This window comes from Jaculus jaculus, chromosome 5 (genome assembly GCF_020740685.1).
Source record: "Jaculus jaculus isolate mJacJac1 chromosome 5, mJacJac1.mat.Y.cur, whole genome shotgun sequence".
NCBI classification, from domain to species: domain Eukaryota; kingdom Metazoa; phylum Chordata; class Mammalia; order Rodentia; family Dipodidae; genus Jaculus; species Jaculus jaculus.
Genome location: NC_059106.1, coordinates 158,982,193 through 159,007,982, shown reverse-complemented (window position 1 = coordinate 159,007,982; position 25,790 = coordinate 158,982,193). Strand labels below are relative to the sequence as shown.

At 46.6% G+C, this 25,790-nt stretch overlaps 1 protein-coding gene across 1 annotated transcript in view; it reads left to right on the top strand.

Moving 5' to 3' along the window:
* Rcan1 (regulator of calcineurin 1) overlaps positions 1-25,790 on the top strand; it is a 93,238-nt gene that overhangs the window by 606 nt on the left and 66,842 nt on the right. The gene's annotated exons all lie outside the window — the stretch shown is intronic.

Genomic DNA, 25,790 nt, shown 5'->3' with positions numbered 1-25,790 from the left:
TGGCACACCTTGAAAAGGAGCAAGATTCCTGGCTAATATATCCTAAAAGGCTTAATTAAGGACGTGGTCCCCCTTCCCCGCCACAAAACCTATTCGACCCAAACTGGCCAACCAACCGCAAGATTATGAGCAGCCCGCGGATCCGCACCCAAACACTGGATTTTCTTCCAGCAGTGCAGATTGAGAATGTTAGAGGCTGGCGTCCTATTTACGAACAGTGAGTCACGTCTGTTTCCTGCTTCCTCCCTATGAATGAGATGACCACCCCTCCCCACCCCACCTCCTATAGCTAGTGAATGCAGGGCTGTGGCTGAACACGGAGCGAGCGGGAAGGTGTTTCAGGTGACAATTCATCCCCTGTGGTCCGACGCTTGCTTGTCAGCCCTGAAGGCAAAAATGTTATTGATTCATCCCTTGCATCCTCAGATCCCAGAACCGCGCACACAGCAGTCTCAATATACACATCACAATGAGTAGCTAGCAAAGTGATCTCAGTCCTCTGTACAGTGCAGTTTGGGGATCTTCCCATGAAAAAAAAAAAAAAACCCACAAAAAACATGTATTTCCAGACAAATGGAATGTGTTCTTGCACGGCCCACCCCTGCGCTGAGCTGGGGAAAGATCACCCCAGGACCCCTAAGGTTTGAATTGCTGGCCAGAGATTAGCCTACAGAGAGGGAAACGTTTCAGAAAGGAAGGTGAGTTCTCACTCTACAAAGAAGGCCTTTCTGAAAGTGAATGGGCATATGCATCATAAATAACTGAGGTTTAGGCACGCCATTCACTGTTCCACAGCGGAGTTCCTCTTGGCAGCAGCCTTCAACTACAGTTCATTGACAGTACACGCGGACCCGGTGCCAAGTGCTGAAAGCTTTGCTAATGCTCTTGGTTGCCGGAAACCGACAATAAATAAGCATGAAATGTCTCAGAAGGTGATGGTGCTATGGGGAGAAGTAAGGCTTGGACAGTAGGGGTCTGGGAAAGGAATGAGATTGCCCTTTTACATCAGATGAGCTGAGATGCTCTTGGGAATGATATGGAGATTCTTGGAGTAGACGCAACGGGCTCGCATGCCTTCACGCATCCCTTCTTTGCTACCGGTTGATGTTGGGTGCCATACCCAGTTTTAGGCCCAGAGGAACGCGTGGTGCACATGCAGACTGTCTGCTTTCGTGGAGTTTGGGTTCTGGTGAGCGTGGAGGAGTTGGACGGGACCTAGAAAAGCTTCTGGTGAACAAGGTGCTTTCAGACAGTGTCTCTTGCAGATTCACAAGTGGATTCAATTATTTTATTTTATTATCATTATTATTATTATTTTGGTTTTTCGAGGTAGGGTCTCACTGTAGCCCAGGCTGAAATGGAATTCAGTCTATATTCTCAAGGTGGCCTCGAACTCATGGCGATTCTCCTACCTCTGCCTCCCCAGTGCTGATATTAAAGGCATGCGCCACCATGCCCGGCTGGATTCTTGTTTCTACCAGAAACTCCTCTCATAGCATGGTGTTTGCCTACAAGTGAGGCACATCCTGCATCTGCTTTAATCATCTTCAGGATGTTTATCATTGTAAGTGCTATGCCAATATTGCTCTTGTAATGTAATGACAAGAAATGTCTACACATGCTCATGGTGAGGCACTTTTCTTTTGCTTGAATATTCACATGTGAACCTGAGAACATGGAGGGCTGACAACAGGAAAAGGTGATAGTGATGATGTTGGGGCTGTGCGGTAGGGGTCAGGCCATAATGGGGTCACACACTGGGGGTCCAAGGGGTTTCACTGAACAACTGTTAACTAGGCCAGCCTGAGGGACTCCATAAGGATGTCCAGCCCTGGAGCCATGAGCAACAGCCAAAAGCTCAAGCTAGGGGAGGAAGCAGCATGCCTGGAGCTCCCTGGGAAGAGGTTCCTGGCAAGAGTCGTAGACTTGAAAGCATGGAGTTGGGATGCTAAAGCCCAGAGCAGGCAGGGGTGGAAGAGTAGCCAGTCTTCTGACTGATTGGCGGAATTGAGTGGGCAACTGGGAGGTAAGAGTTGCACAAGGTAAAGACATAAAACTGGCCACACTAAAGGATCCTAGTTCCCAAGGCAAATAGTTCTATGTTGTAAGACATCCAAGCACTAAAGTCACGGCTAGTCGTTGGTAAGCCTTCCAGCAAGTGGATTGTTTCGCTTTAGCTGGGATAGTCCCTCTGCACAAGAGCGTGTGGCTTCACAGCTTCAACCTGGCCCCTTAGTATCTGAAAGGCTTTCCCCTTTGGATGGTAGAGTGCAGATGTGTCTCCTTCAGGCCGTGTCTACCTTGAGTAGACAGGTCATGGGCTGCGAAGCTGACAAAGCGTCTTGTGGGCCAGCAACCCTCCCTCACGCCCACATGATTCTGCAACCTTAGTCTTAAAAGAAGAACTTGACTGGAACTACTGCCTCATTTGAGAATTTACTTTGGAAGCTGTTTGGTATCTGTTAACAGTTTAGTCTGCTGGTGTGGTGATGTGCACCTTTAATCCCAGCACTCTGGAGGCAGAGGTAGGAGGATCACCATGAGTTGGAGGCCACCCTGAGACTACAGAGTGAATTCCAGGTCAGCCTGAGCTGAGTGAGACCCTACCTCAGAAAACCAAAAAAAAAAAAAAAAAAAAAGTTTAGTCTGATATATAAGTTTTGGTTCTAGTAGAGTATGTTAAATATTTATCTAATAAATAAGTGTATTGTGATTAATTTAAAATAATCTTACTAGAGAGATTTGTATTACTGAAAGTGAATGAAAATGTTTATTGCAATAAGATTATTGCTACTTGATACTTGTCTAGCATATTTCATTATACTAACTACTCTCTCTGTAAACCTTTTTATTTTTTTTAATTAATTAATTAATTTTTGGTTTTTTGAGGAAGAGGTTCGCTCTAGCTCAGGCTGACCTGGAATTCATTATGTAGTCTCAGGGTGGCCTTGAACTCATGGTGATCCTCCTACCTCTGCCTCCCAAGTGCTGGGATTAAAGGCGTGCACCACCGCATCCAGTTTAAACCTTTTTATTTATTTATTTATTTATTTATTTTTATTTATTTATTTGAGAGCGACAGACACAGAGAGAAAGACAGATAGAGGGAGAGAGAGAGAATGGGCACACCAGGGCTTCCAGCCTCTGCAAACGAACTCCAGACGCGTGCGCCCCCTTGTGAATCTGGCTAACGTGGGACCTGGGGAACCGAGCCTCGAACCGGGGTCCTTAGTCTTCACAGGCAAGCGCTTAACCGCTAAGCCTTCTCTCCAGCCCGACCTTTTTATTTTTTAAGCTTAGAAAGCAAAGCAGTGCTTTGGGCCGGTAACTACCTGCGCTTTGGGTTCTTGTCACTGGCAGTTGGTTTATTTGAGCTACTGTTTCCTTAAACTGTCACCAAGCTAACACGCACTTCTCAAATAGTGTTCTGTTTAGCTTCCAAACAGCACATTTCTACATAGTAGCGAAAATACATGCTCTTGTCTTGGTTGTCTGAAACCTGCATTTGCTTGATAGAGCTTTGCCTGAAGGCTAAGTGAAAAAAGCATACAGAAATCTATTCTTTCCCACCGAATGCACTTTTCTTTACAGAAAATACCTGCTTATGATTTATGACAGCCTCTTCTATAATTTTCTTTTAATAACAAATATTCTAATGCGCCTACGAGGGTTTTAGGCACAGGCTGAAGGTCTTTATGACAGCCCCTGCTCCCCCGCAAAGGTTGATTCCAACATTAGCCACTGTTGCAGTCAGCTTCACATGGCTGTCAGAAAACACCCAACCAAGAGCAGCTTGTGGGAGGAAAGGGTTTATTTTGGCTTACAGACTCAAGGGGAAGCCCCATAAAGGCAGGGGAAAACAATAGCATGAGCAGAGGGTGGACATCACCTCCTGACCAGCATCAGGACAACAGCAGCAGGAGAGTGTGCCAAACACTAGCAAGAGAAAACTGGCTAGAGCACCCGTAAACCTGCTCGCAACAATGCATCACCTCCAGGAAGCTCCAAGTCCCAAATTGCCACCAGCTGGGGCCCTAGCATTCAGAACACATAAGTTTGTGGGAGACACCTGAATCAGACCACCACAGCCGCACACGTTGGAATCTCAAGGGCGAACTGAGAAATTTTCATGTGCCTCACCCTACTGCAGACTAATTCCAGTCTCAGGCCACAGAGCTGGGAATGGGCTGGACAGCTCCCGCATGATGCTGTCAATCAAAGCAGAGAAGCAGTGTCCTAGCTAACCAGAAGGGGTTTGGCTTACACCACATGTGGGTGTTCACTCCAGTAATCTCAGCACCCAGAACAGAGAGTCAGCGGCCAGCCTAGTGAGTTCTGGGTCAGCCTGAACTATTGTATAAGACTCTGTCTCAAAACAAGAAAGTAAAGGTTAAAGTGAGGGGGGGCGGGGGGGGGTTCAGTGGGAACAGAATATGCGTGATTATGTCTTGAGGAGATATCTGAATAATTAATAATTGAATGATTGATAGCTGGGTTCTACTTCTAGACAGACATCCCCGCCTGTCTGTACCTTGATTTCTGTGAATCCACAATGGGAGTCCGGTTCTGGGGAGGGACCTGAGACTCCCTTTTCTGAGGTGTTTGACCTTGAAGACGGGAAGTGGGGAAGCAGGGTTCTAGCCATCAGCAGAGGGGCCCATGTCTTTGGGAAGTGGCATGGCAGCTAGGAACATTTTAGTCCCAGCATGGCCACTTCCTTCCCCTTTCCTTTGTATTCTGCCCCTAAGGGCAGACCAGGGACTTGGGTCAGTCCGTGCTCAATGGTAGCTTGGTGCTTGAAGTCTTGGGGGCTGAGGTGGTGCAGCTGATACCCATAGCTTCCATTTTCCAAGGTTGATCATCCTCAGCCGAAGTTTTGTATATTCCTGCTCTGAGTCACTTTGTGTGTGGTACACTGGAAAATGGGACATCCCAGTAGGAAAGCAACAGTTGGGAAATCCAGGTGGTTTTAGTCCATTTTCCCTTTTCAACCTAGGAGAAGCATGAAGCTGGGGTTTCTCAGACTTCAGTCATGAATGAGCTGTCCCCTTGACTGATCGGGTCGCCAGCCGTTCCGTCTGTTTGGACATGTTTGCAATGTTGTGTTTTGTTTTTATTTCTAAATCTACATTACATATGTGCAACACTTGAATTTGCCCTCTATTTCCCTGATGTTAGAACTTTGAACCCTTAAATAAGTCAGATGCTTTTTTATGTCCCTAGATTTTCTTATTTTTAATCTCTCCCCACCACCCTGCTCCCTGGCAAGTGGTTCTTTTCAGTAGAAACTGTAAATGTTACCTTGCCTTCGACTACAGACTCGTTATGTCTGGGGGCAGTTACATAAGGCTTTGTGATGGAGCAGCAAGAGGAACCTGAGGCCCTTCATTTTTGTGTTTATCTTTCTGACTGTGTCATTTGATTCTTTGTGTCTGTCCTCAAAAACTAATAATAATAATAATCAGAGAGAAGACATGATCCACTGTTATACAAATCAGTGAGGGGCTGGTTTGTACAATTGTGTGAATAGTGATTGTGTAGGGCTCTCTCTCCCCCTCCCTCCCTCCTTCTCCCACAGACTCCCTTCATATACATATGTTGTGCCCAGTCATTTTAAGTGCTGGGGAAAACTACCAGTCCTTTGAAATCCAAGTCAGTTGTGGAAACAGATTTTTCCCTCTGTAAATACTAATCCCTGGCACCGATAGCTGCTCTTTTCTGGGCATTAGCAGGTTATCCCAAAGCAGTAGATGGAAAAATGCCTCCTGTGTCTTTCCAGAGAAACCGAAAACATCATCAGAATGAAAGGTCAGACTATTAACAACCTTAACTTAAACTTTGATGTTGGGGAAAGTGTTGACTTCGTATTGGCTGCATTTTACTCTTAAAAAAAAAAAATCCTGAAATGAAGTAGTCTGAGCACAAGGAGGCAGTGTTGCACAGTGGTCAAGAGCATGGGTCTTAAGCCTACCTTCACCACTTAGGCAGAGTGACTTGACCCTTGGGTGCATTTACCCAACCTACGTCCTCACTTCTCTACCTGTGAAACGAGGCTGCCTATAATACTTACAGAAAGACATGTGTGTCTGTGTGACTAGGACCTAATAAATATGCAGTATAGATTAGTGCATCACTGCTGCAAAACAAACTGTCCTAACACGTAGTGGCTCCAGCCAGTATTATCTCACAGTGTTTTGGCTCAGGAATCCAGGGGCGCCCTAGCTGGGTGCTTCTGTCTCAGCATGTCTCAAAGCTTCAGCGAGGTGTCAGCTGAAGGCTTGCAGCAGACTTCTTGTTGGTTCTTGGACTGACAGGTCATTCCCTTTAGCTGTGGGCTGGAGGCCTCCCCCAGTGCCTCAGAAGGTGGGCTGAGTCTCCCCCAGGCCGGCTCCCATCATGACTACTGGCTTCCCTCTAGCAAGTGAGAAAGGACCAAATCTCAGAGCGAAATCCTAGGAGCAAGTCAGAAGTACCATTCCCACTGGAAGGGAGCCCATGGCAGGAGACAGTAGTAGTGGAAAGCAGTCCACCACCCCAGGGCCAGACTGCTGACCACAGTGAGACCTTTGTTAGTCTGGTTATTGTAAGGCAGAAACTCATGTAGCCCCGGTTGGTCTCAAACTCGCCATGTAGTTGAAAATGACCTTGAACTTCTTGTTCTCTTGGCTCCACTTCCCAGGTGTCAGGATTATAGGCATGCCCTGCCATGCTCAGCTAGCTAGCTAGCTCCCTCTCTCCCTTCCTTCCTTCTTTCCTTCCCTTCTCTCCCTGCTTTCTTTTTTCTTTAAGAAGTTTTTAGATTTCTGTGGAGCTGCTAATGTTCAGGGATGTTTATTAAGGGCAGGGGACTGCGGATGAAGTTCAGCTGCTACAGCCTTTGTGTGACACAACCAGGCTCTGTGTTCAATCCCCAGTAAAAGAAAAAAGTAAAGCAGGAATGTTGATTATGGGGTTGGAGTGTTGCTCAATGGTAGAGCATTTTGCCTTGCATGTGCAAGACTCTTGGTTCAAATCTCCAGCATGGAAAAGAAAACGTTTATTAAGCTTTCTTCTAGTCTGATATTGAAATTTTTTTATTTTGATCTATTTATTTATGAGGGAGAGAGAGAAAATGTGCTCCAGAGCCTCTAGCCACTGCAAATGAACTCCAGATTTATGTGCTACATTGTGCATCTGGCTTATGTGGGTTCTGGGGAATTGAACCATGGGTCCATAGGCTTCACAGGCAAGTGCCTTAACTGCTCAGCCATATTTCTATCCCTGTTCTGGTATTTTTTGAGACCCAGCTACATGAAAGATTACTTTAAATCTCTACAAGGTACCTAAAATACCTCATTGATAGGGTTATAGCTACATTATTAAGTTCCTGAGTATCAGAAGTGGTCACCGCATTTCTGCAAGAAAAGGTGGAGAAAGGAAGCCCTGTGTAACCTGGAAGGCCCAGTACTTTTCCTTTCATTACTAATTTCGACAGGTGCAGTATGAAATTCCCACTGCAATCGTAATTAACCCCGTAGAGAGAGGTATTTGAGGTTGGCCTGAATTTAGAATTAGAAGACAAAAATGTTATTTAATTCAGAGAGCTAATTTTGGAATTTTCCTCCCAAGATAACACTAGCTTTCCTGACTTTATCACTGTGTTAGGCTGCTTGGGTTGACATTACCAAATACCGCCGCATTAGGTGGCTTAAAGGACAGACGTTTGTTTTTCTCCCAGTTCTGGAGGCTGGATGTCTGTCATCAGGGTGCCAGCTGGCCGGGGGCTGGTGTGGGCTCTCTTCCTGGCCTGTGGATGGCACCCTCTTTACGATGTCCTTAGACGATTTCTCGCCTGTGTGCATGGGGACAGTGAGCCCTCTTGTGTCTTATAAGGACACTTGTAAGAACCCCACGAAGAACTTGTCTTTAAGACCTCATTCACCTTTGTTACTCTCTTCGAGGCCTCGTCTTGAAACATGGCTACACTGGAGGTTAAGGCTTTAGTACATGGATTTGGGGGAGAGGGATACATTTATATTCAGTTTGTAATTACCACCTTGTTGTATTTTGTTAATTGTGCCCTTTTTTTTAAAAAGCAGCTCCCATTGACTAATAGGAAGTACTGTATTTTGTATTCTTAGTAGCCTATTTAGGTTACACACACACAGTTTCATCTTTTGAAGACTTCTATGAACCAAGTACTGTTACCATCCCCATTCATCAGATGTAGAAAGTGAAGTCAAAGGTTGACTCAGTGACCCTCACTCCAGGTCACGTGAGCAGGAAGTGCTGGTCACATGATTTCCACCCAGTTTTAGCTTCCCCTGAAGTCTGTTCCACTCACTATCTCACCGTGTGGCAATAATGCACATGGAGTTTTCACATACCCTTAGCATCTTACTGAAATCTTAGGACTGCTCTGTGAAGGAAGTGTTTTTACCCATAGGAAACAGGTTTATTCAGGCACAACTCTGTGATTGCTTCTGCCATGTGTTCACACTGACCAGAAGATTTTGGGTGCTCCTTGGTGATGTTTTTGTGTCCAAGCAGAAGCCAGTGCCTGGATACTGAAGCCAGGCTGAACTGAATCCATCAGCTCACCCAGTCACTCAGCATTTGTTGGGTACTGTTCACCCACTGAACATCGTATGGCTGAATTCCAGTCATGGGACCCCAGGCAGATCATCAAGCTCACCTAGTCCTGGCTTCTTCCACTGCCACAGAATGACAGAAACCCCTGCCCTAGACTCTGACAGTCTACACAGGAGGCCCACTGCTCTCGACTTCTCTCCCTTCATGGAATTCACAGGCTAGCAGGGAAGACACCCAGTGAACTTTGTGGTTATTATGTGTGCCACATAAAGATGAGTAAAGACCTATGTAGATCAGTGATTAACTGTGTGTCCTTGGGCAAGTTATTGTCACTGTCCAAACCTTGGTTACTTCATCAGTCAGTGAGCAGGTTGAATCAGATCATCTCCGTGAGGTGACTTCAAGCTTCCAGACTGTGTCTTTCTATTCTTGTTAGTGGGACAGGCCTCTCGCCCCTTGTTCCTCATGACTCACAGGTTCAGTGGGACTTCTCCAAGAAGAACCTTGCTCAGTAACTCTCCCTGCCGTGATTCTAATTCTCTTCCATCTCCCTTCTCCGGCCATGTTCTAGCTTGTGACACATCTCAGTTACTTAAAGTTGTGCCTTTAATTGATCTTGAGAATTTATATCTAATGACCCCAGCGCCAAATCTGTCTAGCTACCTTCCAACGTTTGCCAAAGGTAGCTTTACCAGACCAAAATGCTAGAGTGACACGTTTCATTTTTGTTTTTCTCAAGTCTGGCAATTATTGGAGGCTTTTTCAAATACCAAAGTAGCTTTTCCTTATTGAAGAGGGCATATTATTGCAGTACATCCTGATTTATGCCAGTTGGCCCTGGGAGATTTTTCTTGTTTTCTTGGGGATGAAGTCTCACTTTGTTGGCCAGTCTGTCTTTTAACTCCTGGGCTCCAGGGGGTCCTCCTGCCTCAGCCTGGACATGCAGGTACATCTCACCGCATTGGGCTAGGGCAGTTCTTAGAGAATTAGCAGTTCCACAGCGAATTGAAAGGGCATTGAGTACTTACTGCGGTGCCACTGCACGTATGCCATCTTTCCTTATCTCTCCTCCCCTGCAACCTCCTAAGATAAGACACTGTTTTGTTTTTTCCGCTCCTTCTCTAGATAATGACAATCTTCCCCTTTACAGAAATAATGCATCTCATGGAATCCCCTGGTTCCTGGATGTCTGATTCTGGGTTCTAAAAATCCATGACAAGAAAGGTCCTCTGGGTTTTACTTTCTATCTCTCCAATGAGAAACTTGGGTCCAGAGGGGCAGTGATGTGGCCTGAGGAGTGCTCACCAGCTATGGGCCGAGGTAAGACTGAATGTAGGTCTCCGAACTCAGCCCACCGATACTGACAGCACGCCTTCCATTCCACGCTCCTCACTGCTCTCTTCTTCCCCACCCAGCATGCGGGGACCCAGCTCACACAGGTAACGGAGGAAATCGAGAGTCAGAACCCGGGGGGCGGGGGGGGGGGCGGGGGGGGGCGGGGGGGGGCGGGGGTGAGTAGGCAGTCCCGGCATGTGGTGGCAAGGCACATTCCCGCTAGTACAGTTCAGAACCCCACACTTGCCACCAGGGGGAAGTAAGCTCCCATGTGTTCCTTGATGGATCCCCAGAGCTGACTCATACACAGAAAGCCCTTCTCCAGAAAGGAGGGGAGAAGTCACGCCTGGAGCTGCAAAGAAGTTTGTAATTTATCTTGGAAGTAGAGAAACGCCATCCCATCTTGCAGCAGGGAACCAGACTGCTTCCTCCTGGAGTCTCCTCGCTGTGGCTGGTGCCGACTCTTGGTTAGGATGTGGAGAGGAGCCATGTTCACCTGAGAGGAGATGTCCTTTTTATTTTTATATGTGTGTGTACATAGAGCTCATATGCAAGCTTGTTTGTGTGTATGGTGCTGTGTGTGGGGGGGAAGTGTGCATGTACCTACATGTGCATGGGTGTAGAGGCCAGAGGCAGATGTGTGTCTTCCTCTACTGTGCTTCACTTTTATTTTTGATCTTTACCTTTTTTTTTTTTTTTTTTTTTTTTTTTTTAGGAGCTGGAGGCATGGCTTAGCGGTTAAGGCATTTGCCTGCAAAGCCAAAGGACCCTTGTTCAATTCCCCAGTACCCACATAAGCCAGATGCACAAGGTGGCACATGTGTCTGGAGTTCATTATGCAGTGGCTGGAGGCCCTGGTGTGCCCATTCTCTCTGTCTCTGTCTCTCTCTCTCTGACTTTCTCAAATTAAAAAAAAAATTAATTTATTTGCAAGCAGAGAGAAAGAGAAACATAGGTAGAGATAGACACAGAGAGAATGGGTGCACTAGGACCTCCTGTCATTGCAAACAATCTCCCGATGCATGCACCACCTTGTGCATCTGGCTTTATGCGGGTCCTGAGGAGTTGAATCTGGGCTATTAGGCTTTTCAAGCAAGTGCCTTAACCACTGAGCCATCTCTCTAGCTTTGATCTTCACTTTTAATATTTGAGACAGAGTCTCTTTTCTAATTAATTAATTTACTTATTTGAGTGTGAGAGAAAGAGAGAGAGGGAGAGAGAATGGGCATACCAGGGCCTCTAGCCCCTGCAAATGAACTCCAGACACATGCACCACCATGTGCATCTGGCTTATGTGGGTACTGGGGAATTGAACCTGGGTCCTTAGGCTTCAAGGCAAGTGTCTTAACTGCTAAGCCATCTCTTCAGCCCTGAGACAGAGTCTCTTGCTGAACAGCCAGAACTATGTGATAAGAATTTCTCTCTCACGTGCTCCCAACTGCCCTTTCACTCTGCTTTCTGGATGGTTCGAGGATTTTGACCACTCGGGCAGCGCTGTGACAGCGTGGTAGGGGTGGGGTTTCTGGGGATGTGGCGTGAGCTCAGCTTCATTCATGTGTCTCAACCTTTGGCTGTCAGGTAGACCATGTGAGCAGGCTGTGATTCCTCTGCAGCTCCTACAGTGAGGCCACCCATCAGACAGTATCTCTGGGCTGCCCTTCATAGCCGCAGAGGATTGGAAAGTGATTCAAGCTCCATTTGGTTTGGTGTGTTACCTTCTAGAACAGGTAAATCCAAGTTGTAGCTTTCACACTAGATGTGGAGTGAAGCAGGAGGGGGAGGGGCTTATGTGGGGTGATGACGTCAGCACTTAGCGCAGGGAACCCCTAGGACAGTGGAGGCACCCTGTGTTGTCAGTGGCTCAATGGAGGGGCCAATGGGGCTCTGCGGGGAGTCAAAGTGGTTTTATTCTTGCACTTACCTGAAAGGCTTTGGACCGGAAGCATTTCAGATTTGGGGCTTTTTTTATTTTCTGGTTTGGGAATATTTGCCAAGATTACCAGTTGAGCATTCCTAATCTGAAGATCCAAAATCCCACATGAACATTTTGGATTGGCAGACTGGAGATAGATGTCCAAGCTGCATCTGGAGAGAGGTTGGGGTGCTGTCTTGCCTCTCATAACTGAGCGTGAGAACCACCATGGCCAGTGTTTGGGATCACATCTGAAGACGGGGCACCCGCAGACAATACTGACTTAGTCAGTTGCTTTGTTGTCTCAGCTTTTCAACCGGGTCACCATGTGATTCTTGGTTGCTCATTCATTTCCTGTCCATTTATTTTCTTTCTCTCTTTTGTTTTCCCTACTAATTAATTAGCACTGGGATTGTGTTGGCAGGAGTGTCCACTTACAAGGCTTTCTTGCTACTTGTCACTAATATGACTAGTTTTCTTGGCTCAGCTAGAGTAGAAATGCCTTGACGATGCGCATCTGTACGCCCATGCCTGCCTTCCCTTCCTTAGGAACCTAGAGCTTCCTTAGCTCACAGCTGCATGCGGCGGGGTGGCCCGACCGTGTGGGAACTAGGAAGATGGTCCCATCAGCCCAGCCAGCCTGGATTCTGATCCCAGCTCTGCCAGCACCTGCCTGTCAAGTTTGGGGCGAGGTTATCCTCTTTAACTTCTTTGTCTTCAGTCTCCTTGTTTGTGAGGTGTGACGGCCAATCCTCTTGGATTGTTGCATGGATGAAGGCGATAATATAAAGACCTGAGAAAAACTAGGCTCATGGTAGATGTGGAGCGTGCGCTAAAGGTTTTATTAAAATGGAAAGATTTACAACGTAGCAGTGCACAGTGTGCAATACTCAGCTGTTCACCCCATGTCTAGCACAGGACCTGCCACTTGCATGTACTTCAGAAGTGTTTGTGGGGCAGTGGACATGAAACCCTCCAAAAAGGGAAGGTAAAGCCGGGCGTGGTGGCGCACGCCTTTAATCCCAGCACTTGGGAGGCAGAGGTGCGAGGATCGACATGAGTTTGAGGCCACCCTGAGACTACACAGTGAATTCCAGGTCAGCCTGAGCCAGAGTGAGGCCCTACCTTGAAAAAAGAAGGGGGGGAATATTGCTCTTTTTAAGTCCATTAAATGGCAAGCCTTGTTTTCCCAGGAGTAGCTTGTGCACTTTTAGAAATTGCTTACTTTATTTCAGGCCAGTAGGGTCTGTGGCTTTAAAATTAATACTGTGGTGTGTGTGTGCGTGTGTGTATGAAATAGACTAGTTGTCCAGAATACCATGGCAAGGTATTCAAGACCAGCAGATTAGCATGACTTACCACTTATAGAAGCCTAGAATAGGCTGTCGTTTTGTCTCAGTATGTGGTACCTATGCTAAAAGTCTATTTAATGTGAAATGAACGTTGCTTCAAAGTTGAAAGCAATTTAAAAACCTAAAAATGTCTTTAAAAATACAGCCCAAGTAACAACGACTTTGAAATTTTCATAAGCTGTAGTATATAAATCAATGTTATAATGACAGGAAATCCTAGGTCTCCCCGCGTGACTTAAAGATAAATCTTAGTAATTGAGATATGAGGGCTGGGGAAATGGCTCAGTGAGTAAAGTGCCTACCACAGTAGCAAGAAGGCCTGAATTCAGGTCACTGATACCCAGGTCACATGCTACACATGGTGGCACATGCCTGTAATCCCAACCCTGGGAAGGCAGAGACAGAGCATCCCTGTGGCTAGTCAGGCTAGTCAAATTGGTGAGCTCTGGGTTCAGGGAGAGACCCCATCTTAAAGAATATGGTGGTACACAACTGATCAAAACATCCAACCTCCACCTCTGGACTCTACGCACACACACATGTAGTGCACATGTAGGTGCACACCTTTCACATATAGTGCAACCCCTCCAAATGCATATGAAGATGTCTTCACCTATACCTAAACAAAAAAGTTGAAAAATCATAAATATTCATACTTGGAGGTGAGGTTTCTCTTCTCTCCTTCCCTTCTCCCTCCTTTCTTATTCCTTCTCCTTCCTCTCTTCCTCCCTCCCTCCCTTCTCCTTGTTCTTAGAATGTCTTTTACAAGACTAACATCTTCTCAAAAGAACATTGCTGTCTGCCACACCTCCACCTACCACGTCAGAGGCTTCCAGCTCCCCGATGGAAAGGGCTGGGCGTCCTTTACTGTGTCTGGTCCTAGGAGGGCCAGAGCAGCTGTGGCCTTTCTGATCTCTGCATGCCGTCCTGGTTCCCATGTGCTAGGCTGTGCGGGGAAAAATTACCCTCCAAAAGCCAGTGTATACCGTCTGCTTCATGCTCAGCGCCGCCACACTTCATTAAACGAGCCAGTCTTCAATTCTTACCCCTGCAGCACATGTCAGCCAGTCATCTGCCCTTTGTCAGCACTGCAAGATGGCTGTCATAGAGAGGTACCAGGAAGGTCTTAGAGGGAGGGCTTTAGCATAGTGTGATTAGGACTCAGAGCCCTTGGGCCAACTCACAGTAATTCGTCCCATATCTCCCCCTTATAGCCAGAGAGCGCAGCTATTTTAAGCCGAGGGCAACAGATAGTTAGTTACCCACCAGCTGTGTCGGTCTGTGCTGTGCTGGCTGCAAGGCTAATCAATAGCATCAGGGAGGGATGTCTCAGGAGCCCCCTCCTAAGTACCGTTTGCTAAGCACTAGCTACAGATTATTGTTTAGCCTGCTCCGTGACTCAGTGTGAGTAATTATAAAACTAGCAGCTAGTCATAAAAATAAGAACACAGCATTTACTAAAACCCCCCACCTTTTCTCAGTTTGTCTCTTCCAGGTAGCTTCTGGAAGTTTTGCATGTACCCTTTCACACATGTATTAACACCTGTGGTATAGGTCCAGGTGTGAGTGCAGTGGAGTTCGTACCATGTACGTGTGTTGATAAAATTATACAGTGTTTTGTGAATACTATGCGATTATTCTGCCTCCTGCCTTCTTACCATATTGTGGACGTCTTTCCAGTATACTCTTTCTTTTGATGGCTTCCTGGTGTTTAATTAGGACATCAACCCATTATAGCAGCTCTCCCTACTGATGGATATTAAGCATCTTTCAGTTATTTTCTTCTCCTACCATAAACAATGTTGCGCACAGCATTCTTATCCCTGTATCTTTGTTTACTAATGCAAATATATCCATGAGAGGAATTTCTAGAAATGAAGTAGAATTTATGAATCAGGACTATGGCCATTTAACATTTTGATAGAAACTGCGGTCAGTCTTCTCTCCACAATGTGTGTATTGATTTACATCACCGCTAGTGCTGATCCTGGGCATTAGAAGTCATTGTGGATCATTGCCCACCACGAGGTGACAGCATCTCACAGGACTGAGTGAGATGCCGTGTGTGTGGTTCACTCACCAGTCTGATTCCCCCTGAGGAAATCGTTATTCACCTGTGAAGGCATGTGCTCTCCATCCTGGGTCCTGACTACCTCTCAGTTAGAGCCCTCAACGTAGAGCTGTTTTGCGGGCATTGCCTGGGTGCAGATGGACTGTGCTGGGCCCCCCCAGTGTTCCCCCAAGTGCTGTGGCTCACTGCAGTGTGTTCTGGACTGTGCAGCAGTAGCTGTTTCCTCTGACCCTACAAGTTTCAGGGCTTCGTGGAAGCCTGTCCAGTCCATGACCTCTGTTAGAGCCACGAGAATGGGGGTCTTAGGACTTGGGGGCGTTAGTGTTTGTTGTGGTTTACTTGGAAAATGTCCCCAAAGGTTCCTCCGTCAAAGGCTGTCAGCTGATGGCTCTTGGGAAGTGATTGCATCCTGGGTGTTCTGACTTAATCAGTGGATGAATCCATACATTGATTCATAATTTAATGGCAGTATTAGAAGCGGGGTTTAGTTGGGAGTGCCCTAGAAAGGTATAACTTGCCCCTAGGTTCCTGGTGCTCACATAATCATTCTCATGTCACCCCCCCCCCACCCGCCATCCCCCTTTAACCCCTTCCTATCTGCCATGAGGTGAGTAGCTGTCTCTACCATGCCTTTCTGTTATGAAGTGCTAGCTCACCACAGGCCCAGAAGCAGAGCTAGGTGACCATGAACTGACGCCTCTGAAACGGTGAGCCAAAATAAACCTTTCCCCCATTTTGCTGATTTTCTCAGGTGTTTTTGTCACAGTGCTAGAAATCGACTAACACATTGTTCACTCCAGCAGCCAGAGAATCTGTGTGTGTGTCTAGACCTGCTGCCCGTTAAGAAGCCAGAGCCAAGGGCAGGACAAGGCCCCTGCCTCCAGGGATCACGAGTAAACCAACTTCCCTCTCTCCTGTGCACAGGCGTGGAGAGCAGCAGCCGCCCGCAGAGAGCCCAGCTCCAGGGCTCACTCCCCGGAAGCAGAGATCTGTGCGGAGTAAATGAGCCATGCACACGCCTGGCAGCATCCGGGCTCTGCTGAAAGGTCACGCACAGCTGGATCCCAACATAGAAGCACCAGGAAGCCATTCTTTTGCCAGATGTTGTTCCGTTTTGTTTTCCTGGTCAGTGAACAGCCTTGACGCCCTTGGAGCTTAGACATTAGGTAATGTCCCCTTCTCTTTGATGACCCTCTTCTCTTCCTGCTGCCCCACACACCCCCAGCAGGAAAATGGTACCTAGTAAGCACTGTCACTATGGTGACTGGCTTCTGGGTTTCTCTCCATTGCACGTACAGAGTAGCTGCAGCTGCTGAAACAGAGCCACTGGTTTGGTGTCGTATAGATGTGGGCAGGGGCCGGTGTGCCTCCCAGCTGTCTTATTCCAGAGCCACGTTCTTAATTACCACCCCTGTTGCTGCTCTGCCCTTGTCCCTACTGACCTTGACAGCCAGGATCCCTGGGACACATGCATGGCCCAGGGAGTTCGTCCACAGACCAGTACCAGCCTGGAAGTCGAGGCTCACATGTCACTCGAGGCATTGTTCTTCCCCATGCACTGGCTGCCCTCTGTCATGACCACTTCTGAGCCCTTGAAATTACTCCATGACCCCCCATATGAGGTATCAAATGCAGCTGACTTTGGGGGCTCCACACTCCCCTAGACCGGCACCTCTCCTCCTCTTCCATGGAATGCTCATGTTTTGCAGTCGAATCTCTGTCTGCAAGAGCGTTGTTCTCTCTTCCCATGTGCTTGTTTGCTCGTGCTGGTTCCTCTTGTAGGTGGCAGTGCACATGGCTCATCTGTTCAGCTGTCCGACTGTTTATTTTATGAGCTCTGCTTTCCAACTCAGGGGTCAAGAAAGACATTCCTCTAATGGCATCAGTCTGTGGGGAACATCTTTGTCCCCTTTCTGTTTCCCAACAACTGAAAACAATCATTTACCCACAGTGCTGAATAAGAGCAAAGGAACCCAGTTCCATCCCCTCCAACTCCCAAATTAAAATGCCAGTGAACACTAGCCCATTTCCTATGTACTGTGGAATTCTGGGTCTGTCTGGGACAGTGCTCATGCTGGGGCATAAGCCACTCCTCTGACAGAGCATTCAGTCCTGGAGGGCCCAGATGGGATCTGGCTCATTGTTCCAGACAGTTTCCATCTGTCTGTTTACTGAACCTCTTTCCTCCACTGGACAGTGGATCCCTTTCTTCCTGACCCATGGGCTTGGCTACAGAGTCCTTCAACAAGCTTTGTATTGCAGGAAGTTACTTCCTGTCCCCTTCAGAGGGTCCTCTCCTCTTGGAAGCAGGCCCAGTGGTTCATTCCAGGCTGCCAAGTGCCACCTCCTGAGTAAATGGAAAAGGTAGCAGATGTGTCAGCCCTGCTTAGCAGCCTGAACCACCTTCTCCAAACGAATAATGGGACTCAAGTGCAGCCAGAGCTTGTTCATGAAGAGTCAGTTACTTGGATCTGGGAGATAGCTCGGTGGGTAAAATGCTTGCATTGCAAGAATGAGGACCTGAGTTCAATCCTCAGAACTTACATTAAAAAAAAAATCAGAGGGCTGGAGAGATGGCTTAGTGGTTAAGCGCTTGCCTGTGAAGCCTAAGGACCCCGGTTCGAGGCTCGGTTCCCCAGGTCCCACGTTAGCCAGATGCACAAAGGGGCGCACGTGTCTGGAGTTCGTTTGCAGAGGCTGGAAGCCCTGGCGCGCCCATTCTCTCTCTCTCCCTCTATCTGTCTTTCTCTCTGTGTCTGTCACTCTCAAATAAATAAATTTTAAAAAATATTAAAAAAAAAAATCAGAGTGGAAGTATGTGCTTGTAATCCCAGCACTGGGGTGGAGGAGCCAGGCAGATCCCTAGGGCTCACTGGCCAGCCAGTCTAGTTCCAGGCTAGTGAGAAATCCTGTCTCAAAACAGGTGGACGGTGTTCCTGAGGAATACTACCTCAGCATACATACCCACAGATAATTTTTTAAAGTCAGTCAGAGGTTAAGTCCAGGACAATTCTGACCTGGCAGTTATGAGCACTCTGTCAATTTGTGGCACTTGGGTGAGGGCCAGTTAGTATCAGGTTGGAACACCTGGACTTGCCAATATTTGAGCATTTTTTGACCTAAACATACTGGTGCTTTACTGTTATGCCTCCCTCTGATTAGGTGGGCAAGTGTAGGCAGCGTTGGTGCCCCCCTCCCCATCCTGTCTTCCCCTTCCTGTGTGCCCTTCAAGCAGTCAGGACCAAGGTCCTGTCCCACCTCCTCCCGCACTCCAATTAAGTCAAGCCATTGAGGTTTTCCTGTAATTGGAGATTGACGTCTCCAAGTTAATCACTAAAGAACATAGACGTTACATAGAAAAGCCTGGGCAGGGATGAGAGAGCCACAGCCAAGAAATGGGTTTCTTCTTGGAATCAGAAAGCATGAGTACAGATGATTAGACCCATTCACTTTTGATGGCAGCCCGAATCAATGTGGTTTGGAAGTAAATGGTTCCCTTACGGACATGGAGTCCCGGTGCGGGATAGTGACAGGGACCTAGGCCACCCAGGGGCAGTGGCTCCAATGGAGAAGGAGGTCAGGGGATTAGGTAGGAGTGCAGTGGTACTCACCGTTCCATTTTAGTATTAACTTGTCACCGAACCCTAGCTGGGAAAATGGGACTTTGCCCCCCTCCACTTGAACCTTGATCACCTCCTGACTAGGGTTTTTTTTTTTTTCTCAGAAGAACAGCAGCCCACTACCATCCTGGGGTTTGTCAAGCCTCTTTTTAAATTTGTTCTTTTGATAATTTACTACATGCAAATACTGTATTTTGATTATACAGACCCCATTACCCTGTCTTATCCCACTTCCATTCCACCCCTCCCCTCTGAGGAGAATGACTGTCCCTCCCTCCCCCACGATCATTAACTGTCATTAGGTCCTCATAGAGGAGTGGGGACTCAAAAGCACCTTCCCCCTCCGTGCTGGAATGGTGCCTGGCTCTATGTGGTGGTGTCCTATGCAGTTGGCCACAGGAGTTAGGAGTGCAATGCTGTGTCGTCAAGCTTCACAGCACTGCGTTCTCTCCAGCTCTCTCATTCCTTCCAACGCCCCACCTCAGATGTTACCTGAGCCTTGGAGTGGATGATACAGATGTCCCTTTTTATAGTATTTTAGTTTGTTTGTTTGTTTTTTTGGTTTTTCGAGGGAGGGTCTCACTCTGGCTCAGGCTGACCTGGAATTTACTATGTAATCTCAGGGTGGCCTCGAACTCTTGGCGATCCTCCTACCTCTGCCTCCCGAGTGCTGGGATTAAAGGCGTGCACCACCACGCCCGGCTATAGTATTTTAGTATAGTCAACCCAATGCCAGGCAAAGGAGTGTCATATGTGGGTGGGTACCATTATGAGGAATAAATGGTAGGACTGGTTTTTTTTTTTTTTTTTTTTTTTTTGAGCTAGGGTCTCACTTTAGCTCCTGGAATTCCCCACGTAGTCTCAGGGTGGCCTCCAACTCACAGCGATCCTCCTCCCTCTACCTCCCACGTGCTGGGATTAAAGGTATGCACCACCAGCCCAGCTCGGTGGGACTGTTTATCAGTCTGGCTGTAGGGCATTGATTGGGCCAACATGCTCAGCAACACTGAGAGGCTGGGAGCTGCCCCTTCCCCATAAGCAAAACTTTTTTTCCAAAATTTTGGTGAATTTTAGTAGTTTCCTCAGGATTTCTGGCTCCCTTTCATTTTCTTCTCTCAATCTAAACCCAACCAGGACAGCTTGATGAAGACACATGTGCAAAGAGCCACACTCCTTTATTACATGTGACAACGCCCCCCAGCCCTTAGGTATAATTGATTCATTAAGTTGTATATATTTAAAGTGTGCAGGGGGATGTGATCCACACAGCCACTGTGAAATAATTACCAGGGTCAAGTTTGGTTAGCTCTTAATGACAGCCTGAACCCCAGTCATGCTACAGCTGGGTGACCATGTACCCTGGAATTTGGCTAGGGGAGGGAGGTTAAGGCACTTTGATATTTAAGTTTGGTGGACCCTTGCCAGATAATGGCCATTTGGGTGTTAGTGTAGGAGGTGCCCTGTGGGGTGGTTTCAAAGCTCTTTTTGAAGATCCACTGATGAATGGAGTTAAAATTTAATGCTGGGTTTAATGACCTGTTTGTTGTTAATTCATTGTACTTGAAGCTCAGTTACAAGTTCCCTCCACTTTACTCAGACCTTCTGTGACTCTCCAAGTCCTTCATAGTTGGTGCCATCCATCTTCCTAGGGTGGCCATGGTCCCCTCGTCATCACCATTGGCCTCTGTATTTCCCTTTGAATACATGCCCCCTCCCCCAGACCTATGCAGCTTTTTCCTCCCCCTGGAACAATTTTCTCTTCAAAAGCCATAGCTCACTGCCTTGTAAGTTTAAATGTCACCTTTGCTGGAGCACTGCCCCTGGCCATCTGATTTCATTTGTACCCTCCTCTGCTCTCTGTCCCTGCCCTACTTTTATTTTTCCCTGTGCCACTTCTGCTACAGTTTTCATTGTCCTTTTCTTCTGACCAGACTGAACTGCCTGTGGGCACAGTTATTGCATTCTGTTCGCTGCTGCATCCTGACTGCTCGGAAGGCCTGGGACACAGCAGGTGCATGAGTGCTTACTGGGCATCTCGGGCCGAATCCAGGGTCTGCAACCACTCTGTCCCTTTCTTAAGAAGCAGCTTTGTGTGTCCCAGCAGTTTCTTCAGACACCACATGGGCATCGCCATGCACAGGCATAAGGGTTTGGTTTTTATTCAGTAAACAAATGCCTAACATCAGCTCCCCAACAAAAGTACAAAATATTACTGTACTGAGAAATGTTTAGAGCATCCAAGTCCAACCTTTTTAAAAATTTTATTTATTGATGTTTTATAAAAAAAAGGTTGTCAGGTCCAGTCATTTTGATTACTTCATTGTGCAACTATAATTTGACTTTAGGTTTCATTAACAATGTAGCTTCAGGTGTCCAGGAAATTCCAGCTTCCCAGGTATTTCTGGTCCTCTGAATTTGTGAGTCCCACAACCCTGGCTTCAACTAACCACAGATTGAAATTATTCTTGAAAAAAATTGCAATTTAATAAACTTGTACATATTTTTCTCTTATTTTCTAAGCAATTCAACATAACAATTATTTTCATGCCATGCACATTGCATTTGGTTATTATAAATAATCCTGAGATGCCTTAAACAAAAAGCAGATGCATAGGTTATATTGAGATGCTACACTTCTATGTAACAGAATGCAGTGTCTAAGGATTTTGGGTCTGAGTAGGACCTGGAATGAACTCCCACAGAGACTGAACATGACCTGAACATGGCACACATGTTTACTAATCCTCTTGTAACCTTCTTTTGGAGCCCTGCACTCAGGGACCATCATGTGACAGATCAGTCCTAGCAGCTGGCTGCATTAGGACCTTGTGCTGAAAAGGATCATGGGAAGTTGCTGCTGGCTGACCAGTGCTGCGGTGGGAGGAGCGGGAGGGTCTGGTGCTGGCCAGGGACTGGGGTCGGAGGAGCCCGGTTAGCATAATGTGAAGAAGTCAAAAGGGATGCAATTCAGAGAGGGTATCCAGAACTTGTTTTTCCTGTGGGTATCCAGTTCTTATTCACAGAGTACTGTGAGGCCTTTTCATGATACAGTCATTTGTTCATTCAACAAATATTTGTTGAATCATTCTGGCAATGAACCTAGCCCCACGGGGAAACAAAGCCATGTCTTTGCCTCATGGAATGTGTATTTTCATGAGAGAGACAAACACCATCTTAGAATATATTAGTTACATATCATGAACTACCACAAACAAAGCAAATGAGAAGCCCTGGTAACAGTGACAGAAGTCACCACATGGAGCCCTACAAGGTCCCTGAGGAGATGACCTTGAAACTGAGGTCTGAGGGATATGAAGAGCTGGGTAAGGTTCAGGCACAGGGAGTGGTTGGGCAGAGCAAGCAGGGTGGTTCACACAAGTGTGACAGGCAGTGAACACAGTGCAGGTGGGTCAACATGAAAAGTGCTTGCTAGTCTCCTCAGTTGGTAAGGATTCTCTAGAAAACGAACCCAATAGAAGAGACATACAGAAATGTAGAAATAGAAATGTCCTATGAAGACATGGCTCCTGTGATTATGGAGGTGGGCACATGCAGAAGACTCCAGAAGCCAGGTGGTGCAATGCAGCTGGAGGCTAAGGCCTACGGACTGGGGAGCCAGTGGTGTAAAGCCCAGCCCAAGGATAGGACATGAGATGGGATTTTGCCCCTCAAGATGTGAGGCAAAAGTAGGACAAATTCCTCCTGATCTTCCTATTCAGGCACTTGACAAATTGTGACACACGGTCTACTAAGCCCACTGGATGAAATGCTAGAGATATCGGGAGTACCTTCACAGACACCCCTGAAATAATGTTGGATCTGGGGACCCCATGGCCCAGTCAAATTGATGCATACAATTGACCAATACATCTTCTGAACTAGTTTAAGACTTCTTTCATTTGTGTGTGTGTGTGTGTGTGTGTGTGTGGTTTGCAAGTGTATACCCCCTTGCAGTGCCCCATGCCCTTGCCTTTGATGAGGGCACTCGCCTGTGGAGCTGAATGTTAAGAGTCCCTCTGTGTGGCTCTTCCATTCATTCTTATTTGAGCCAGGGTCTTTTTCTTTTCTTTTTTCCCTTTTTATTGATTATTGACATACTTACAGACAATAAACCATAATAATTACCTCCCCTTCCCCATTTCCCCTTCACAAATCTACATTCCATCATATCCCCTCCCTCTCTCCATTAGTCTCACTTTTATTTTGACATCATCATCTTTTCTTCCTATTAAGAGGGTCTTATGAAAGTATTGCTAGGTACTGTGAGGTCATGGATATCAAGGCCAATTTCTGTCTAGTTGATTGCATTTTAAGCAGTCCTACCCTTCCTTTGGCTCTTACATTCTCTTCCACAATGGACTCTGGGTCTTGGAAGGTGTGATAGGGATGGTTTAGTACTAAACATTCCTCTGTCACGTCTTCTAGGCACTGTGGGACCTTTTGGGTCATCCCAAGGTCACTGTCACCTGAAAAGAGAAGTTTCTCTAACCAAAAGTGAGAGTAGCATTGATATATGGGCATGAACATTAAGTACTTACTGGGCAGTTTGGTGAGAATATATGCATTTAGCCAGAGAAGAGCAGGCATTACATTCTTAACGCTCATGAACTTTCCCACCATAGGCTTTTGGTTAGGTTTTCAGTAGCAGGCATATATTTCCTCCCATAGAGTGGGTCTCCAGTCCAATTACTGAGCAGTTGGTTTCCCCAATAATAGACATGCCACTATTGCATCTATTGCCTCATTTGGCCTGGCTTGCCAAACTAGAGGCTTGCAGTGTCCACTCTTTTCACCATGGATGACTTCTGTCTCCCATAAGGCTGCATGCAGGGCAGCTTTCCCCAGCTTTCTGTCAGCTGGTCTACTGGGAGAAGGTTTTTAGCTCAGCCCCGGTTGGATTTCTTGGTGACCTTGCAGCTTGGCCAAGCATGTAGAGTCTTATAATTTATTTCTGGTGGGAAACCAATAGCTTTGGCAATAGCCAGTAATGTTTCAGGGGCATCAGGGACCTCAAGCCAGGATCATTTTCTGATACTGGAGCTTGCTGTTTTTGTTGAGCAAGCCCAGTCAGCTCCCTGATCTCTGCTCCCCTTTGTGGGAGTGGGGTGACAGGTGCTTGTGGCCGTGGCCAGCTGTTTATGTGGGATCTGGAGGCTTGGGTCGCTTTAGGCTCCATCAAATCCTCATACTTGCTCAGGAAAAATTTATCTGCTGAGCCATCTCTCCAGCCCTTTGATTTGTGATGATCTTACTCTTTTCTATGAAAATAGACGTCACATAAAATCCCTACTCTTAGAATGCTAATTATCAGTCCTGCGAAGGTAGTAATAAGGCAAGAACTTAAGACTTTCGGAGCCTTCTAATATTGTTTTCACCTGCTTTTTCACAACTACAGCTCAGTAAAATGTGATGAGGGACCCTAATTAAATAGGTCTGCAATTAAGTGTGTGCATCTTTTAAAAATTGTAAAATACATAAAACATAGAACTTACCCTCAGTCATTTTAAATGGACAGCTCGATAGTGTCAACTAGAATAATATTCTACAACCAAACTCCAGATCTCTCTTCTTGCAAAACTGAAATGCTGCTTACTGGTCCACAGCTCCCCATTTCCCTTCCCGTCCCCTGGCAACTTCCAGAATTCCACTTCCTGTCGCTATGAGTTTTCCTACTCCAGTTAACTCATGCAAATGGAACCATGCAGTATTTGTCATGTGATGGCTGCTTTATTGCAATGTAGCATAACATTCTCAGGGTTCATGCACATCAGAGCATGTATCAGACTTTCCTTCTTGGTAAGGCTGAATAATATCCCATTGTATGAAATCCCACATCTTGTTTACTCATTTTCCATTGATGGACACTTGGGTTCTTGCCATCTTGGCTGTTGTGAACCCTACTGAACAGACATATCTCTTTAGGACCCTGTTTTCAACTCTTATGGTATACACTCAGAAATAGAACTGCTGGACCATTGCTTGTAATGCTATTTTTAACTTGTTGAGTAACTACCATGCTGATTCTCACAGCGGTTACCCCATTTTACATTCTCAACAGCCGTATGGGGCTCTATTTCTGCACGTCCTTATCAACATTCCCCTCCCTTTCTCACTGAGTCCTCCCTTTCCCTTTTTTGGAAGTAGTTATCCTAACAAATGTGGAATGGAAAAATCAAGAAAGTTGCACCTTTTAAACCAATTTACACATACAGGAAAGTACCACACCATAACCTTATGAGCTTTTACAAAACGAGCACACCCACATCAGGTGTAGAAAGGGAGCAAAGCCAGCGCACCTGGAAACATCCCTCTTGTCCCTCGCCAGTCAGCTATGCCCACTCCATCAGCAGCGTACCATCATTCTGACCTCCATTGTCATAGTCTGATATTGCTTAATTGGAATTCTATGTAAATGTAAAACATGCTGTTCAGTTAGCTGTGTCTGGTTTCTTTTGTTTGATAGTATGGTTTTCTTTCTTTCTTTCTTTTTTTGAGGTAGGGTTTCACTGTAGTTCAGGCTGACCTGGAATTCACTATGTAGTCTCAGGGTGGCCTCGAACTCACAGCAATCCTCCTACCTCTGCCTCCCGAGTGCTGGGATTTAAAGGTGTGCACCACCAAGCTCGACTAATAGCATGGTTTTGAAATGCCTCCTCTTGTTCCTTGCTCTATCAGTCAGGGTTTCAGAGAAATAGCCCCAGTAGGGATATATGTGTTTTGGAGAAACATTTAAGGAATGGGCCCACACAGTTCTAGATACTGACAGGGTTAGGGTTTAGGGTGGGGTGACAGGCTGGAGACCCAGGCTGAGGGTAATCTGCGACAGAATTCTCTCTTGCTTGGGAGATCCCAGTCTTTTTCTTCCATTCATACTTTCATTTGACCGAGGCCCACTCACCATGTGGAGGGTGATCTACTTTACTCAAAGT